We start from the raw sequence: 20,448 nt of genomic DNA, 5'->3' as shown, positions 1-20,448 counted from the left end.
CTCCCATCTTCCCCAGTCAGACAGGTGAAATCTGGCCCCTCTCAGCCTAGTTTTCATTTGCGTTTTTCTACTTAGTAATTGTGCATCCTTTCATATTTATAAAAGCACAATTCCTTTTCTGCTAAGTGTCTCTTCAAAGCCTTTGCTTCCTGCACGTCGCGCGGCATGGCCAAAAAAAAAAAAAAGTTTGATTTTGGAACTTTCTGGGTCCGTGCTTCCAATGCAGGGGGTCTGATCCCTGGTCGGGGAGCTAAGATCGCACATGCCATGTGGCATGGCCAAAAAAAAAAAAAAAGCCGTTTCCTATTTTTCTGCAAGGGTCAGGGAGACCTCTGTGAACTCACCCCAGCTATCCCGACGTCTCCAGCCTCATCTCCCCACCACCACCCCCAACCACGGGCTCCTTCCCACATTCATGGAGTTTGTCAATAGAAATCCAATGTGCGTCCACCAAGTCCAGTCCCGGCTGGTGTGATGGTGCAGCATGGTCCCTGCCCGCTGGGGCCTGCAGTCCAGCATCGCCTGATGAAGTGTGAAATTCCAGCGGAGACGGGTGGCTGGAGGGCTGAGAGTGCAGGGGAGCCAGGCTGGAGCAGGGCAGGAGCCAGGCCACGGGGGAGGCGGGGGAGCAGAGGCAGGTGCTGAGGACGGGTTGGCATTTGGGAGATGTAACTCTGGCTGCCTTGTCTGTGGAGGATGGGATCAAAGGGGCCTGAGCGGGTGTGCGGACAAGTGACGAGACGGAAGCAGTGCTCCAGGAGACTGATGAAAGCAGCCAGGATGGCTGGACACGGAGAGAGGGGCACAGACCAGAGCTACGTCTGCCCCCAAAAAAGCAACGCTTGTTGATGAGTCAGATATGGGGGCTGAGGGCAAGGCGGGTGCCAAGGGTGACTTTGAAAGTAGGTAAGCCCTGGTGCCATCTTCCACGCAAGGGAGTGCGAGAGGGTCTCCAAAAATGCCAGGCCCAGGCCCTAGAAGAACTCAATTGTGAAAAAGGTGAATAAAATGGGAAGACTCACTTTCCCCAGTAGTTTCCCCAATAGTTTAAGACCAGCTGTACAGGAACAGTAATCAAGACAGTGGGGATAAACACAGTAATCAAGACAGTGGGGATAAACACAGAGCCCGGTGAACGGAATAGAGAACCCAGAGACGGACCCTTACAAATACACCCAACTGGTTTTTAAAACATTGATTTTTTTCACTGTGGTAAAATATACATAATATTTATCTTTTAACCATTTGTAAAGTGTACACTTCAGTGGCATTAAATACATTCACAATGTTGTGTAACCACCTTCAAGGCCTATGCCTCAAACTTTTTCATTATCCCCAACAAAGACCCTGTACCCATTAAACAATAGCTCCCCACTCCCTCCTTCCCCCCAGCCTCTGGTAACCTCTATTCTACTTTCTTTCTCTAGGAATCTGCCTATGCTAGGTGGAATACATAAGTGGAATCTCAAAATATCTCTCCTATGTCTGGCTTATTTCACTAAGCATGTTTCCAAGGTCCACCCACTTTATAGCATAAATTAAAACTCCATTCCTTTTTATGGCTAAATAATATTCCATTGTGTGTATGCAACAAATTTTGTTTATCCATTCATCTGTTGATAGACACTTGGATCGTTTCTACTTTTTAGGTATCGTTAATAATGCATCTATGAACATTAAAGTATACAAATATCTGTTCAAGTCTCTGCTTTCAATTCTTTTGGATATGTACCTAGCAGTTGGATTGCTGGGTCATATGGTAGTTCTATATTTAACCTTTTGAGAAACCACCAAACTGTTTCCCACGGCAGCCGCACCATTTTACATCCCCACCAGCAATCCATAAGGGATCCAATTTCTCTGCATCCTCACCAATACATGTTATTTTCCTTTTTTCTTTTGATAATAGCCATCCTGGTAGGTGTGAAGTGGTATCTCACTGTGGTAACTTATTTTTGACAAAGAAGCATAAGCAATTCAATGGAGGAAAGAGCATTTTCAACAAATGGTACAGGAACAATCAGACATCCATATGCTAAAAAACGAACCTTCACCTAAACCTCACACTCGCACAAACCTTAATTCATAATGGATCACAGGCTTAAAAATAAAATGTAAAACTATAAAACTTTTAGAAAACAAACAAATCTTCAGGATCTAGGGCTAAGCACAGAGTTCTTAGACTTGATACCAAAAGCATGACCCATAAAAGGAAAAATTAATAAAGTAGACCTCATCAAAATTAAAAACTTCTGCTCTGCAAAAGTCCATGTGAAGAGGATAAAAAGCCACAGATTGGGAGAAAATATTTGCAAGCCACATATCTGACAAGCGATTAATATCTAGAAGTGATAAAGAACTCTCGATACTCAACAGTAAAAAAAACCAAACAATCCAATTAGAAAATGGGCAGGAGACATGACACATTTCACCAAAGAGGATACACAGATGGCAGATAAGCTCATGAAAGGATGTTCAACATCATTAGCCATTAGAGAAATGCAAATTAAAGCCACAATGAGTTATCATTACATGCCTATTAGAACAGCCAAAATAAAAAATAGTGATAACACCAAATGCTGGTGAGGACACAGAAAAACTGATCACTCATACACTGCTGGTGGGAATGTAGAATGGAACAGTCATTCTGGAAAACAGTTTGGCAGTTTTGCATCTACCTTACTTTCCAGCAGTTGCACTTATGGGTATTTGCCCCAGAAAAACGAAAATTTACATTCACACAAAAACCTGTATGAGACTGTTTATGGCAGCTTTATTTCTAATAGCCCCAAACTGGAAACAACCCAGATGTCCCTCAGTGGGTGAATGGTTCAATAAACTATGGCACATCCACTGTTGAGCAAGAAAAAGGAATGAACTATTGACACAGGCAACAACCCGGATGAATCTCCAGAGAACTATGCTGAGTGAAAAAAAGCCAACACCAAAAGGTGACGTACAGTATGATCCCATTTACATAACGTTGAAATGACAGAATTATAAAAATGGGGAACAGATAGATGAGTGGTTGCCAGGAGTTAGGGACAGGCCAGGGAGGGGATGTGGCTATAAAAAGGCATCAGGGGGGATCCTTGTGATGGAATGTTCTATATCTTGACTGTATCTGTGTCAATATCCTGGTTGTGGTCTTGTACTAACCATAATTTTGCAAGATGTTACTACTGGGGGAACTGGGTAAAGGGCACAGGGGCTCTCTCTGTGTTATTTCTTACACCTCCAAGTTAATCTACAATGATCTCACAATGAAAAGCTTAATTAAAAATATTAATAATTTATTGAAAATGCCAGACCCTTTCCCACCTTAGAAGATGCTATTCATTCTCCTTGGAACGCACAGCTTTCCACACACTAACTCCTACTCCTCTTACAGCCCTCAGCTCAGATGTCTCCTCCTCCAGGAAGCCTTCCCTGATTTCCTAGGGTGGAGCCAGGGCTTGCTTCAAGTTCTCGGGGCTTCCTCCACCAAAGCCATGACACTCAGGCCTGTGCTTTCCTCAGGGTCACTCTGGGCTGTCACTGCTTAGTGCTGTGTCTTTCTCCCATCACTGGACATGAGGGCAGAGCCTCGGACAGACAGGTCACCATCCTGTCCCAGGCATCAGCCAGCACAGGGCTGGACTCAGAGGAGGCACACAGTGAAAGAGTGAGGGACAATAATGACAATAATACTCTCAGCTAACACTTGTTAAGAGGTTTCTATGTGCTAGCTCTCTTTTGAGTGCCTTACATGGATAAAATAACCTTTATAACAATCTCATTTTACAAATGGGGAAAATGAGGCCGAGGCGGGGCTGGAGGGGAGCCACGAGCCCAAGGTCACCCAGCTAGTAGGTGGCGGAGCTGGGTAGCAAACCCAGGCCTTCAGATTAAGAGCCTTTGATAGTCATCTCCACCCCACAGGGCTTCTCCATGAAAGGCTGGATGAGACTGGCTAACAGGGGAAGCAGAGGGGCAGAGGAGGCAGGGGAAGAGAAGAGACCCTCCCTGCACCCAGCCCCCAATTCATTCCCACGTGGAGGGGGGGTCTCACCCTTCTCCAGGGAAGGCCCCTCCGCGGAACTGACAGACCTGGGATGGTACCAGAACCCCCTTCACACCTTAACATGTGTCAGGGAAGGCCCCTTACAGGTCAAGGGCCTATAGCTGAATCCCAGTTGTCAACCTGGGAAGCTGGCAGTGCCCTCTATGGACAGGGAGTACCCACCTTCATTTGAGGCAGTGGTGTCACACCCAGCTGGAGCAGGGGGTGGCAAGCCGAGAGGAGCCCCAGAGCGCCCTCCTGCGGCTCCACCGGGGCAGGGCTGCTTTCATCTGGCTATGGGGAGGGGCTTCCATCTGACCCATGCTGGGGAGCATTCCCACTGGCATGCGACTTCACTTATCCACCCTATTGAGAGCAAGCCGCAGCTGAGTGCTGGCGGTCTGGAACCATTCACATAGTTTTAAAACCTGCAGAACAATACGGCATACTGTTTATGGAAGCAACAAGGAAGCACAGCGAGTACCTGCGGGAGGGGACCCAGGGGACTTGAACCGTGGCAAGCGTTTTTCTCTCTGAGTTGGGCAACAGGCCCAAGGGAGTCCCGCAGGTGATTCTCTGATCTCTTGAGGGCAACTGTAATCTTTCATGATTCACAAACGAACAGGCAACAATTAAAAGAAAGAAAACAGGGCTGAATTTATTTGATAAACCTGGAAAGAGCACACGAAGGAGGGGGCTTCTAGGGTGCTGGCAACGCTTGTCTTCTTGATCTGGGTGGTCGTTAGAAAGGCGTGTGCTTTATAATTATTCACTAGACTGAACAGGGAGGTCTTACGCAGTTTTCTGTGCATGTGTCATATTTTACACTCTGGTGCAGGAAACACCAGGGGTAGCAATTCTGACAGCTGGAAGCTTCCTCCATACCTGCAGGTGTCCACAGACAGTCTCTTTTGCTCTCTCTCTGTCCATCTCTCTCTCTCTCTCTCACACACACACACACACACACACACACACACTCACGCACACGCACACGCACACACACACACTCTCCCAAGGCTGTAACTGCTGCCGCGATCAGAGCAGTAGCCCTCCTTGGCCCCTTGCAGCTCTTGGCCTGTTTCCTGCAAAGGAGACAAAGGCCTGGAAGCAGCCAGACTCCGCCTCAGCCCCAACACCCAGGTCTCTCCACGTGCCCAGCACTCTGGTGTCCTGCGCGGATCACACTCCCCGTGGAGCCTTTCTGGCGACGGGGACGTATCTATCCACGGCGTCCCTACCCTGGGGTGCCACAGCCGGTCACCCAGAGTGGAAGGAGTTAGTTAAGATTTGGTAGAGTCCCCAGGGTGGGGACAGCCCTAGCTGGCTCACCTGTGCCCTGCGCTGGAGACACAGGACACCAGCGAGGCCAGCTACAGAGCCTCACGTGCGCGAACCACACTAGTGCAAGACAAGGCAGTGAGCAGGGTGCTGTGAATGCCTCCATGTTGCAGAGGAGGAAAGTGAGGCTCAGAGAGGGGAGGTGCTGGCCCAAGGTCACACAGCATGTATCAGAGCCAGGATTCCATGGCAGGTCTGACCCAGGCCAGAGTCCACTCACTTAACCACGTTCAGGCTCTTATTCAGTCTGTACTCAACAATTCTTTATTATGCACTCAGTATGTGCCAGGCATTGTTTTAAGCACTGGGGATACAGCAGTGAGTAAGCTAGTCCCTCCTTCCCAGAGATGACATCCTAGTGAGTGAGGGAGTTAAGACAACACAAAAGTAAACAAAAAAGTACGTAACAAGTGGGAGAGGGGACCGTGGGGGGAGGGGTGTCTCTGAGGGGGCGGCATTTGAGCAAGAGCAGGGGAAGTGAGGGAGCCACGTGCTGATCTAGGGAAGACCTTTCACGGTGGAAGGAACCACAACTGCAAAGGCCCGAGGACTGAAGCCTGCCTGGCACATTCCAGAATGCCCGAGGAGGCCAGCCAAGGAGGCTGGCGTGGCAGGAAGGGAGGGAGGGTGGAAGGGGAGAGTGGCCCGGCTGAGGTCAAAGAGAGTCTACATTAAATGCAGAAGAACAGCAGCTCCTGGAGCCCAGGCCTCTTGACCACAGCCCTCCAAGGGAGGTGTGGTCCCCCTACCAGCATCATGTTACAGAGGAGGAAGCAGGTGGGGGATGGGAAAGCTTCCCAGGGTGGCCCTGCTGGCCAAGGGCAGAGCTGGGGCAGGAGTCCCTAAAGCTTAACCAACAGGCCAGGCTGAAGAATGGGGGTGCGGCTCGGGGTCAGGGATGGCTCTCAGCTGGGGGCCTCTGGTCCCAGCAAAGCAGGAGCCCAAAGCTGTGCACTTATGACGATGGTTCACTGGAAGCCAGGGGCTCACACACAGCCCTTTGCTCCCAGGCCCCGGTCGTTCTGAAAGTCAGGCCTTTGGGTTCCTCCTGCTCTGCTCTGCTGTAGCTGGGTACCAGCCTTACTAGGAGTGACTTAAGCATTTTTTTTTCAATCCACTCACTTAAAAAAAAAAAAAACCAGAACTTAATTTATTTTAAAATAGTCACTCAGACACAAATGTTGGCCTGATGTTCCTACAGAGCACCACCTATGAAATAAGGGAACCTGAATCCAACAGCGCCTCTAGGCCTAAGGCCCAATATACAGGAAGTACAGGGGACAAAGGAACATGTGAAATGACACCACAAGGATGCATCAGTGAGATCCAGAGTGTGGAAACTTCCAGAGGAGAGAGGACCAGGGTTTTTGATGGATCAAGGACCCAATAAGCAAGCACAGGAAAGAGCCGACAGGGGAAACCCTATAGACTACAGAAGACTTAAGGGGCCTATCAACCAAACTCAAAGCAAACCTTGCCTGGATGCCAAGTCAAACAAACACATTGAAAAAGGATGATAAGACAACTGGGGAAATGTGAGGGTATTAAGGAAGTATTGGTTCTTCTTCTCCTGTGACAATGGTATTGTGTGTGTGTGTGTGTGTGTGTTTTTAAAGATTCCTTATCTCTCATAGGCAAAAAAATCTGAGATATTTATGGCTGAAGTCTATGATGTTTGAGAATTGCTTCAAAAGAATCAGGGAGGTGGGGATGGGGTACAGATGAAAAAGCTGGTGGTGACTGATAACTGCTGAAGCTGGGGACGGGGAAGTGGGGAGGGCATCAGACCATTCTTCAGAGCATGTGTGGACACTTCAATTATACAAAGGTTTTAAATGTTTTGCAAAAGGAAATGTGACCTAGTCATAACAGTGAAGAATTACGGATCGCTCACCCCGTGAACCTTAATTACTAAATCCAAACACATATCCTGCCTCTAATAACTGTAACAGTAATCACGGCACCAGTAACCAGAATGACATAATGATGACAGCCCTGTGCTGAGCGTTACACACACGCTGACTCACTTAATTCTCGCAGCTACCCTGGGAGGCAACAAGAATCCTTCTCCTCCTGCTCCAAATGGGAACCAGTGCAGAGATGCCCAGGGCTCAGGGCCTGGCCTCAGGTCACAGAGGAAGCTCTGCTGGAGGCGGTGAGGCCGGCGGGGGAGCTGGATGCCCAGCCCTTGCCGGGATGGGGTCGGGGGGAGGAGGCCAGGGAGCCCTTGGTGACTGGGGACACACAGGGGCACTGGACTCTTGGTCCCCCTCGTTCCCATCAAATAATAACGGCTCCTGCAATGCAATATTCACACCTTAGCACAAACCTTTCCTGAAATTGAACCGTGAGCCACCCCCCGGGAGCCTGAAATGGTCACCAGCAACAGATGACAACACCAGATCTGGGGCCCACGGGATTTGTTAGGCTCCACCCCCCTGGATGGTCCTCCCCGCGAGGTTGCAGAGCCAGCCCCAGTACCCCCTGCCCCTGACCATCAGCGGGATGGGTGCCCTGCCTCCCACCCTCTCCCACACCAGGTGCCAGGAGCAGCAAGGGAGGCTGGAGTGCGGTGACGTCAGCATCCTTCCCGTCCTTGTCCTGGGCCTGTAGAAACCATCTCCCCTCTGTGGCTTCAGCAGGATCCTGGCTCTAAACAGGGAAGCTAAGGAAGCCTCTTCAGGGGAGGAGGGAAGCAGAAATTGAGGGAAAGAGGGAGAGAGAGGAGGCAGAGACACAGGTAGCGAAAGACAGGAGCGGGGCGGGGACAGGAGAGAGCTACTCAGACAGGGGCCTGGAGGGCCCAGGGATGGGAAGACAGGACAGCGACAGAGGCTGCACCGCCAGGCATGGACGCCTTCTTTGGGCCTCAGCTCCCTTGTCAGTAACATGGGAATAATAATCATATCTTCCTATAGTGTGCTTATGGAGGTGACATGACTTAATCACGCCATGTCAGAAACCCAGGAAAGTGCCCAAACATCGCAAAAGCTAATACATGTTTTCTATCATTCTGTAAGCCAGTGGCTCTCATCTCGGTTCAGAATTGCCCTAGAGTCACCCAGGGAGCTTTGAAAAAACCTCACAAAACCCAATGCTCAGGCCCCACAGCCAGAGATTCGGATTCAAATGGTCTGACCCTGGACCCACGCATGGATGCCTGCACCAGGTAACCCTAATGTGTGGCCAGGGGTGAGCACGGGATTAGGGGTGGGGGGCCTGGACACACAGTCCCAGGCCTGCGTCCTCGAGGGGTGGTGTAAAGTGAGACGGACTGATGGGGGTGTAGGCCTGAGGGGCTGAAAGGGAAAGGGCGGGGCAGGGTGAGCGCCCAGGAGGCCCCCCTCTCTGCCTGCCCACCCTCCCCCACCTTAGCCACCGGGAGTCTGGGGCCTGCTGAAGAATGCAAGGAATGAAGCCAGGCCTGGCACGGCCATCTCCAGGTCCCCTCCCCCTTCACAAACTCCCAAGAGCCCTTCCTTGGTCAGGTCACTGGCCAGATTGCCAACCACCTCCCCCGGGAAGGCCTCAGCAATCACTCAGTCCTCCGGGCCTGAAGCCCGCGCCCAGCCCTCTCCTCAGAGCACCCATCCTGAACCCCTTCTCCTCTTGGGTCCTCCGCAAACCCAATGCTGGACCACAGGGCACAGCCCAGGCGCGAAGCACTTATCAGTGGTGGAGGGAGTGACGCTGACAGCCAGCCTGTGGCTGGCAGAGTTTATCACCTGCTCTGGGGGCAGGAGTGGCCTGAGAAGGCTTCCCAGAGGTGGTGACCTTTAGGCCAGGACCCAAAGAATAAGTGAGGTGAGAGCACTAAAAAAAGGCCAGAGAGGCTGAAGTGCAGCCAGCAAGGGAGGGGGACAGGGCCTTGCTGACCAGAGGCGGGACTGGGTCCCCCACCACCCCAGCAGTGGGAAGCATAGAAGGATTTTAAGCAGGGCAGGGACCTACTCTGACCTCACCGGCATCTGCTGCCCTCCACTCCGTTCTCTCCCAGGGATGGAGAACCGCAGCTGGCCTCCTGGGGGTGCCGGGGTATCCCCAGATCCTGCCATGGCCACGGAGTAAGGGCTGGGCCCTGGCTCCTTCCCGCCACGCTGTAAGGAGACCCCAGCAGTGCTGCTTCCTGCATCCCTGAGCCTGTTTCCCGATAATTAAATCGTAAGCTGATTAGTCAAGGAAAACCTTTAATTAGCCCTTGAAATCATTCAGGAAAATTACAACCTCCTCTCTGGCACCCTGCCTGCCCTCTGCCAGGGCCCAGGGGCGGTGCCAGGGAGAAAGCAGGGAATGGGGGAGGTGGGCTCCTGCCTCTGCTGTGAGAGCCTCACCCAGCAAAGCCAAGCCCAGTGAACAAGGCGCCTCGTGGGAGAGGAGGCCACAGGCTCCCCCTGCCACATCACAAAGTGCCTTGGAATAAATCCAGCAAGCGGTGGGCAAGGCCCAGGCTGGAAAAGTGTGATACTTTGCTGAAAGACATCAGAGAAGACGTAAATAAATGGAGAGACAGACCACGTTCATGGACTGGGAGACTCAATGTCACGTCTGTGTGTGTGGCAAGATGCTTGTCTCATATCTAAATGGAATTATGAAAAGTCAAATGGCCGAGACACTCGGGAAGAAGGACGTGTGGAAGGGCTTGCTCTCCACACCATCGAGACTTACTATCAACTATAGAAATTAGGACAGTGGGGTACTGACACAGGAATAGGCAAACCAAGCATGAGAAAGGAAGAAAGTACCCAGAAACAGGCCCACTTATACAGAGAGAGAATTTATGACACAGGTGGCAGGGGAGATATGCTGGTTTGCAATGAATGGTACATGGATGACTGGGGATCCAGATGGAAAATGTGAAACTGGGTGCCTATCTCACACCACACACACACACACACACACACACACACACACATACACACTCCAATTCCAGCACAAAGGAAGACTAAATGTGAAAAGTAGAACTATAAAACTATAAAGGAAATGGGTGATAACTGACTGCATTAAACTTAAAGGCTTCTGTTCATCAAAAGACACAATAAAAAAAGTGAATGGACTTCCCTGGTGGTCCAGTGGTTAAGAATCTGCCTTCCAATGCAGGGGACGCGGGTTCGATCCCTGGTCAGGGAACTAAGATCCCACACGCCGCGGGACAACTAAGCCCACACGCCACAACTACTGAGCCCGTGGCCGCAACTAGAGAGCCCACGTGCCACAACTAGAGAGAAGCCTGAGTGCTGCAATGAAGAGCCCGTGTGCTGCAAGTAAGACCTGATGCAGCCAAATGAATAAATAAATATTAAAAAAAAAAAGTGAAAAGACAGGCCATGGACTGACAGAAGGCAGGAGTACCATCTAGGAAACACATGTTCTTGACCAGAATCTAGAATTTAACTAACAGACATTCTAAATAAAAATGCAGACAGGGAATTCCCTGGCGGTCTAGTGGTTAAAAAAAAAGTACAGCCAGCTAGAGGAAAAAGAGGCAAGTGACCCGAATGGGCCCTTCATAGGAGGGGCGCTCCAGATGTTTGAGGAGCATGTGAAAAGCTGCTCCAACACCCCGAGGAGATACCACCACATCAGGTTAGCACCAGCCGGCAGGATGGACCCAGCACTCACCACTGGTGCCACCCTCACCTCCCTCATCTCTGAAACGGGTCGAATCCTTCCAGGAAGGACTGAGTAGAAACAGCATGGGAGTTGTGTGCGGGCACTGGGCCTGGCATGTGCAAACCCGCGATTAGTTCTCCCTATTAATCAGCCTCAGGAATAAGGACTTCCCAGGCCCAAGGTCTTTTCAGGCCTTCTCCTGCCTCTGAGCTGGGAGGTCGGGGGTATGGCCAGAAGGTTGAGAGTCCAAGAGATATGCTCCATCTGGGTAGCAACTGGGTCTGTTTATCTACCACAGTATCCCTGGAGGCCACAAAGGGCCAGGCACTCCAGAGTATTTGTTGGAAAAAAAGGTAATAAACCAATCACCTTCATATTTCTATGCCAGGCACTAGGGTAAGTATGTTAGGAGCAGAACTTTACACATGCCCTAGGACACCCAGAGGAGCCTCATTTCTAGAGGAAGAAACTGAGACATGAAGAGGCCCGCGTGGCTGTCAAGATTGGAATCCAGAGCAGTGGGAGAACGCCAGTCTTCCTTTGACTCCTGGAAGGCGCCCTGCGCTCTCCCGCCTGGGACCTCCGCACAGGCAGCTCCCTCAGCCTCGTTCACCCTCCTCCTCCCTGAGTTCATCCTTCATGCAATTCCTCCTTAGGAAAGCCTGCCCTGTAATTCTCACGTTGGGGGCGGGGCGGGCGGGTGGGGGAAGCACACCCCCCCCACATCACACGCTCTGGCAGTGACACTCTCCGCTTATTACGGCTTGTTCATTCATTCGGCCCACCAGTGTTTATTGAGCGACTACTACAAGTCAAGCCCTGAGACACAACAAGGGACGCAAGAATCCCCCCCCACGGCCATGAAGCTAAGTTATTCGGGGCAGGGCGGGGGGCGGGCTGAGAGGACACTAACCCACACGCCCACAGTCATAAGGGAACAGCAGTGATGCCGAGTGGACCCGGAGAACCAAGCAGGGGAAGGTGGGGAGAGAGAGTGACGGCGCTACTGTAGACGGGAGTCAGGGAGATCTGCCTGGATGCAGGGATGCGAGGTGCTGCAAACACAAGGGAGAAGCATGAACAGAGGGCCTGAGGCAGGACCAGCCTGGAATGTTCCAGGAATTGGGCGGCAGGAGAGGAGTGAAGGCGAGCAGGGAACCTGGGCCAGGATCTTGCGGGGCCTTGGAGGCGTTTCCCAAAAGAGATGAAGCCACGGGAGGGCGCCCAGCAGGGCAGGGAGCCCCTGGCTGGGCATGGGGACAGACTGTGGGGGCAGCGGGGGAGCGAGGAGGCTGCCAGCACGGTCCAGGCAGGAGGGGAGGGTGGCTGGAACCAGGCGGTGACAACAAGGAGTGGGAGGCGCCAGGTTCTAATTTGAAGGCAGAACAGCTGGCTTTCTCGACGTCGTGGATGTGGAGGACGAGGACAAGGGGAGCCAGGATGACGCCAGATTCCCGGCCCCATCGAGAGGACGGGTGGGGTGCCCGTGAACGAGGCAGGGGTGCTGGGAGAAGATGGGGCTTGGGAGTCTGGTCTACTTTACCTGTCTCCGTGTCACTCTTTGGTCAAGGTCTGGGTTGCCTGCCAGACTGAGCCCAGCGAGGGAGCCTGCTGTGTTCACCTCCGGGTCCTGGAGCCCGGGGCCCCAGCACAGGGCTTATCAACGAGTAAGCACTTGACTCCCACAGGTGGGATGGGTAAGAGCTGGCATGGAGAGGAACGCAGGGAGGAGAAAAGGACAAGAGGACTCATCTCGGCAATAAGAAGCACACATGTCACTTCTGTAGGAGAAGAGAATATAAAATGTTCCAAGGTCGGTTACAAAGTCTGAGAGACCCAGCGCAGGGGAGGAGCAGCCGCTGCCGGGCGGGCGCGCAGTCACGGCCGCTCTGGACAGCTGCGCGGCGGGCTCTGCTAAGCGGGTGAGACGCGACCCTCTGAGCTGAGCACCGCAGCCCGGACGTGATCCCTGGAGAAGTGCGTGCACACAGGCCCCAGCAGACGCGTTCAAAGAGCGCGGTCACCCCCGCGCAGCAGGGGCGGAGAAGTAAGTTATGGTTAGAAGGCTGCCCAGCAACGAGGGCGAACGAACCACCCACACCCACAACCACATGGCTGTGCCTCACAGACCACGGATGAGGGAGGACAGACACACACGAGGATGTGCTGCAGGAGTCCATTTATGTGGAGTCCCCGGGCAGGCGAGGCGGCAGGCTATAACTCAGGATGCACACCTGGTAAAACCTCTGGAAAAGCGGGGGACTGGTGACCCCCAAGGTCAGGGAGGTGGCCTCTACTGGGGTTGTGGTCAAGAGGGCGTGGGAGGCTCCTGGGGTGCTCTGTTCGCAGTCTTCGCCTAGGTGTGGTGAAATGCTGCTCACCTTATAAACCTGTTAAACTGACATGGGCACTGATGCACTTTTCTATAGGCATGTTACCCTTCACTACTGTGGAAGGTTTAAAGAGGTGGAATTATCAAGGTACATAAATGCACAAATAATCTGGGGCCAGATTTGGAGGGAGGGAGAAGGGAGCTGGGGAGGTGGCTGTAGGCAGCAGAGGCGGGGTCCCTAGGGAGAAAGAAAGCGAGAGAAAGAGCGCGCGTGCGTGCGCACAGGACTTGCGGGGTTGTCCTCACCTGGGGGACGGTAGAAGCCCAGCCCTCCCGCAATGCCCTACTTCCTCCCCATTCCCAGCACTCGCGTGGAGGGCTGGCAGGAGGGGCGGGGGAGGGGGAGGAGGCCCAGGCGGCTTCCCCATGTGTGGGAGTGGCCGAAAGCCGCCAGGGGAAGCAAGCCGAAACTGCCACACAATGCCGCTTTATCAGGAGTTTCCAGGGCCGGGCTGGGGCGCCGGGGCGGGAGCAGAGGGCCCAGGAGGGAGGCTCTCTATGCAGGGCCCCTGCCCGGCGTCCCCACCTGCCAAGGTGTGCCCTCCAGAGCTCCGCTGCAGCCGGCTGGGAAGGGAGGAGCCTTCTAATCCCTCCACTCAGTTAGCGGGTGGCAGAGGGAGCCCGGGGCCAAACCCCAGCCCTGCTGGCTCTGACACCAGGCTGGTCTCCCAGGTTCTCCATTTCCTCCCCTTAAAAGAGGGATAATAAGAACATCTACATATAGGACTTCCCTGGTGGTCCAGTGGGTAAGACTCTGGGCTTCCACTGCAGGGGGCCCGGGAACTAAGATCCCACATGCCGCTAACAAAAAACAACCACCACCAAAAAAACAAGAACATCTACATCTTGGGGTTGCTAGGAGGATGTGATAAGTTCGTTCACTCAAAGCACACAAAACAGTGCCTGCTAATACTAATAATATAGAGTAATACTATGAGTACTAATACTAGCAGCTATCCGTCTTTGAACACTTACTATGCATTTTGTCTGAGTATGCATTTATATCCTCAAAACAACCCTATAAAGGAGGTATCATTATCATCCCCATTTTATAGATGAGGACGCGGAGGCACAGAGAGGTGAACTGACTTGCCTGGGATCACACAGCTAAGAGTGGCAAAGTTGGCTCCAGAGTCTATGCCCTCAATCTCCACTGCATCCGACAGGTTAAGAGCTCCAGATTGGAGCCAGGCAGGCCTGGATTTGAGTCCCAAATCTGCCACTCACTCGCTGTGGGGTTTCCAACCTATGCCTCAGTTTCCTCTTTTTAGGGAAAGCAAAAATATCACAAATAGACAGGAAAGGAAGTCCAGATGGCTTTCAACAAACACAAAGATGCTCCCCTTTACTCATATTAAAATCAGGGGACTTCCCTGGTGGTCCAGTGATTAAGACTCTGCGCTTCCACTGCAGGGGCCATGGTCGGGGAACTGAGATCCCACATGCCGTGTGGTACGGCCAAAATTAAAATAAAATAAATAACAAGAATAATTTTTAAAAAATCAGAACCACTATAAGGACCACTTGGCACCTGCCTGACTGGCAGAGGTCAAAGTATCAGGTAACACCCATCCACATGGTGAGAACGTGAGGAGACCCTGGCGCCACCAGACTCTGGGAGTGGGGTGCAAACAGGAGCATGCTCTCAGGCAGACCGGGACACTGCCAGCAGAGCTACCGGGGCACACATCTCAGACCCCCGAGCACCTCCAGAGGTGTGCCCACAGCTCACACGCGTGGGGGGGGACACCATGCCATGGAACCTCACACAGCCACAGAAAGCACAAGGAAGCCCTCTACATCCTGACACAGAACTTAAGAGTGAAAAATGCAATGGGCAGGACAGAATACAAACATGGGAAGTCGGCTCCATGTTAGCAAAAACAAAAGCGGGGGAGAACATGTGCAGGAACAAACACCCAAGAAAGAAAAGAAACCGGGAACAATGCTGTCTCTGGGAAGGGGCCCGAACACTGGGGTGGGAAAGAGACTTTATCGCTGTATACCCTTCTGCGCTGTGCGTGGTTTCTCAACTGCAAATAGGTAATACATGCAGACAGGGCAAAAATGGGCCTTCTTAAAATTAAAATGCAGGAAAAGAGAAATGAGGTTAATAGCACCTCCTCCTCAGGGCTCCGGGCCGAGCCACGGCGGGATGCTCATAAAGCACACATCTGGCGCCTGGCACTCAGGGAGCTGGCGGCTAGCACAGAATCACGAGGGGCTGGGAGCAGGCGAAGAGGAGGCTGCAGCCCAGAGGGGAACACGTACCATGAGCTTACTATGTACCACGTAATGTACTAAGCACTCGACAGCACGGTCGCCTCCAATCCTCCCGATAGCCCATTTAACAGGTGAGGAAGGTGAGGCCCGGGGACGCTCTGGCTCTTCCAGTAGGGGGTCGGGCTGAGGGATGAGTGAGCGGAGTGTGTGGCCCTGGCAGGGAAGGTGCCATTGGGCAGGACCAGAGGGCCCTGTGAGACAGGCTGCAGTGAGTGGTGGCTTCTGACACATCTGCCGTAGCTGGCTCCCCTGGGACCTGGGAAAGCTCCCCTTCTGACCCTCCCTGCCCCCCTCCACCAGCGTTCCTGTGGGCCAAGGCAGCTGGCAGACAATAAGCCCCAGCCCCGGATGGGTGGCTGGGCCGGGAAGGGTCCCATTTCCCTGGCTGTGACTTGGAAGGAGACTGCTTCCTGCTGGCAGCATCTGTGGCCGCCCGGCTTGGGTGATGGGAGAAACAGCTGCTGGGGACACCCCGACCGGCGTCTGGCCAGGAAGTCTGGCTCACTGTGAGCCAGCAGGACAAGGAGGGGTGAGGCAGTGGACAAGAAAGGGAAGGGGGCTGTGGGAGGTCCTGAGGGAAGTAGGGACCCAGTGCCCAGAAACCACCCAGGCTGAACAGGCCCCCGAAGAGTTTCTATCTAAACAGGAGCCTGGAAGAACAGGAAGTAGCCTTGTCTTATCAAGACCACTTCCAAAACACTGCAGGGCAACTGTAACAAGCAGTGACTCTGGAGCCCGAAGGCCTGGAGTTCAGTCCTGCCTCTGCCACTTGCCTGCTGTGTGACCCTAGGCAGGTCACATATCTCTCTGGGTCTCAATTCTCTCACCTCTAAAAAGGGGTTGATAACAGTACCTACCTCGTAGGTTGTTGTGAAGATCAAATGAGTCCATATGGGTAAAGGACTCACAATCTTGGCCAGCACACGGGACCCTCCTCCAACACCGCCACCCTCATGCTACCCACTCTCTTCTGCTTGGACTATCCCAGCAGTCTCCCGTCAGGTCTCCCGGCCCCCACCCTCCCTGATCTGCTCCCCACATGGCAGCCTGAGCAATCTTTATAAAAGGCAAAGCAGATGTTGCTTAAGGCCCTCCGATGACTCCCATTACACACAGAATGAAGTCCACACTCCTCACCCCAGCCTGTCACCCCCTGCTGTATCTGCCACACCTCCCCACCTCCTTGACCTCACTGCCAGCTCTGCCACGCTGGCTTCCTTGGTGGAACCTGAACATCCCAAGCTCCTTTGGACCTCAGGGCCTTTGCACTTTCCATACCTACTACCTGTTCTGTTCTTTCCAGCTCTTCCAGGGCCTGGCTCCCTCTTGTCAATCAGATGTCTCCTTCTCCAGAAAGCCCTTGTGCTGGCTCCCCAGGCTGGGTCAGACGCCTCCTCAGGATTCCTACCGTCCCCGTGCGCCCCCCATCCCAGCCCCAACCATTCTACTCGTGCATCCCCATCCCAGCGCAACCGCTGTGGGCCGGCACTGTCTGGGGACAGGTCTGTCTCCTTCACTGTCCTGTAACCCACGAGGGCAGGGCTTGGACTGTGTTGGTCACCACTGGGACCAGTGATCTGACACACACGAGTGTATCAAGGCTTTGCCCATCCCTTCCCGAGCTGCATCTCCTTCCTCTTTGCCTCCTTCCTGAGGAGGTTTAAGTCAGTACCGTTTCCCTTCCCAAATGTCAGTCCTGGGAGATGATCCCCAAGGTGAGTTGGGTCAAAGTTTCAGCCACTGTCCTGGATACCCTAGAGGGCGAAGGTCAAAGCCCAGCCTGCCTTCTCCTCTGGGTGTGAGGCCTCAGCAGGTGTCAGGCCCCAGCTAAGCCCGTCACATGAACCATCCCCGTTTCCAACCAGCCTGGGGTGAGGGGGGCAGGCAGGTGGCATAAAACCTACCACCTCATGGCTGAGTAAATTGTTTCAGCAAGGGCCGCAGACTTGCCCGAAGCAGGACACGGAGGCAAGGGAACCCTCAAGCACTGCTGGGAAGCACGCTGGTACAAACGCTTAGGGGAGCAATTTGGAAGGTCCAGCATTTCCACTGCGAGACATATGCCTAAGAGACACTCTGGCCGTGGTACACAAGGAAACATGTCTAGAATGTTCATTGCAGTGTTGTTCGTTACAGTCCCAGTGGGAACCACCCAAATGGCCACTGAAAGGTGAACGGTAACTCCTGTGTGTCACCAATACAAAAAGAAACGCAGAAAGGGAAAACGAATGACCTGCTCTAGACCGACACACGTCCACATGGAGAAAAAGCCAAACTAACGCAGAGCAGAAAAGGCAGGCTGTTTACTGTGGTACCATTTATATGATCCGTAAAACTGTAAAACAGTGGGCAACGCTGGCTGGCCATCAGAACCACGTGCCGATGCTGGCCCCACCCCAGACCAAGCCAGAATCTCTAGGGTGGGCCTGGGCAGCAGTATTTTTGAAAGCTCTCCAGGTGACTGCAATATGTAGCCAGGGTTGAGAGCTATTACTCTATTGTTCATGAATCCATCGGAGGGCAGGAACAGTAGGAAAACCTGCAGAGGAAGGCTGGACACCAAATCCAGCCCAGTGGCTACCGCTGGGAGGGAGGACGGGAGAGGAGGGCGGGGCAGAGAAGAGGGGCCTTTAACTGTATCCACTGCGTGCTCTGTCCCAGGCTGGACACTGGAAGCGTGGGTGTTTTGCTACATTGAAAGCTCTACTTTTTTCCCTAGTCTAAAATGTATCACAGGAACAAAACTGGCAAATAAGAAATCACTTGCCCAAGGTCCCATGGCTGGTAAGTGATGGGGCAGGAACCCGAATGTGGGTGTCTAGTGCCAAAGCCCTATCATTCCCCCATTATCTGTGCCAAGCCCTGAGATGCTGAGCGAGTTGCTGCCGTGAGGGCCCGAGGCTGGCTGGCCTCATAGGGCTGCCTGGCCCTGTACCCACCCAGTGACCCTGCCAGAGCCAGGTGAGGGAGGGGTAGCTGCCAGAGTAAGCCAGGAGGCAGGTGGAGAGAGGCGCGGCCACCACCTCTGAGGCCCTCCTCAGGTAGCAGTAGCAGCAGCGGCCTCAAGACCAGTGCTTACACAGCACCTACTGTGTGCTAGGCCTTGGGCCAAGCATTTTATGCTCTGCATCCTCACAGCAGTTCTATGAAGTAGTCACTATCATTATGCCCATTTTGCAGAGGAGGAAACTGAGGCCCAGAAAAGTTAAGCGACTTGCCCACGGTCACACAGCCTGTGAGTGACGGATGTGAGCCAGGCATCCTTGCTCCAGCGTCCGCTCTCTGAACCACTCCCCAGTGGTGTCTCGGAGCTCCACACACACAGGGCAGCTACTCATCTGCCCCTGCTCCACTGCCCACCCTCCTCCAAGGCCAGGAACCCTAGGGGTCTCACACAGGCTACATGCTGCCAACAAGCCCCCAACTCTGCATCTCTGACCTCCCACTCACGCCTTTTCTTCTGCCTGGTGCACCCTTTCCCATTCCTCCTACTCATCCTTCAGAGCTTGCCCAGGGGACTTTCCAAGGGACAGAGTACCAGGCGCAGGGTCTGGGCACTCTCCTGGTCCTCTGAGCATGTCCTCGCAGGCCACGTCACTGCTGGTAGAGATGTAGCCATGTGTCCGCTCCCATCAAGGGACACTGAGGGCCCTCAGGGGCCAGGGGCTCTGTGTGTCTTGTCCACTGCTGCAGACCCAGCACCCAGCACCACGCCCAACGTTCAACCACCACCAACCGAGCCCCCTCCGTGGACCAGGCAGTGCTTCAAGTCGGGATTCAGGGAAAGAACAACATGGAGAAATTCCTGCCTGTGAGGGGCCCACATTCTAGTGGGAGGCAGACAATAAACTGCATGTTGATAAATAAGTTAAAGACCTAGTGAAGGGCTGGGAGAGAACAATAGTGAGATAAAGAGTGTGTGTGGAGGGCGGCTGGGAGTTCCCTGGTGGCCTAGTGGTTACGATTCAGCGCTTTCACTGCAGAGGTCTGGGTTAGATCCCTGGTCCGGGAACCATCCCACATGCCACACAGCACGGCCAAAATACCACAAAACACTGTCTGGGGGCAGGGTGGTCCTGGTCAGGCTGTGAGTGAGTGGCTCGTGAGTGAGAGGGTGCAGAGTGGGGAAGAGATTCCAAGCAGAGGGAACACGAAGGTCAAAGACCGGGAGGCAGGCATGAGCCTACAGAGTTGAAGAACAGCAAACAGGCCAGTGTGGTTGGACCTCGGGGAGGGATGCGGGAGAGCAGGGAGAAAAGAGGTGGCAGTGACTGAGGATCGTGAGGAGAGGCTGGGGTTTTAAGGACAGAGAACACCCAACTTTGTACAGGGCACCACCCAACAACACCCTCCCCAGACAGGAGCCTGCCAGACTCACGTGGACTCCGGGCCACCCACAAACACCCCATCCCATCGGCCCAGGGGACCCTCTCCTCCCAAATCACACCCTTCCACGGAGGCCAAACAGACAATCTGTTCCTGCCCAGGGAGCGGCCCAGCCTTGCCCAGCCCCCTGCTTCCACGAACAGACCTCTGGCAATCTACAGTGTGGAGACCAGAGGCAGGAGCTCTGGAATCATTCAGATCCAGCCTGGAATCTGCCTCCGTCACTTAGCAGAAGCTCTTTGAGCCTCACTTTTTGTGGCTGCAAAGTGGGTGTGTCTAGATTGTAGTACAATAAGACCAGGCGCTGAGCACAGTGTCAGCCCTCATTAAGTATTAAGCAACATTATGAGTATCTGAGAGGCAGCAGAGCATAGAACTCTGGGCCCAGAACTCCAGA

At 53.3% G+C, this 20,448-nt stretch overlaps 1 protein-coding gene across 3 annotated transcripts in view; it reads right to left on the bottom strand.

Moving 5' to 3' along the window:
* Positions 1 to 20,448, bottom strand: part of PAK4 (p21 (RAC1) activated kinase 4) — a 45,875-nt gene that overhangs the window by 24,507 nt on the left and 920 nt on the right. The gene's annotated exons all lie outside the window — the stretch shown is intronic.

The sequence above is a fragment of the Eschrichtius robustus genome, chromosome 19 (assembly GCF_028021215.1).
Source record: "Eschrichtius robustus isolate mEscRob2 chromosome 19, mEscRob2.pri, whole genome shotgun sequence".
NCBI classification, from domain to species: Eukaryota; Metazoa; Chordata; class Mammalia; order Artiodactyla; family Eschrichtiidae; genus Eschrichtius; species Eschrichtius robustus.
Note: the sequence above shows the minus strand (reverse complement) of the source record. Positions and strands in the feature narration are given on the sequence as shown.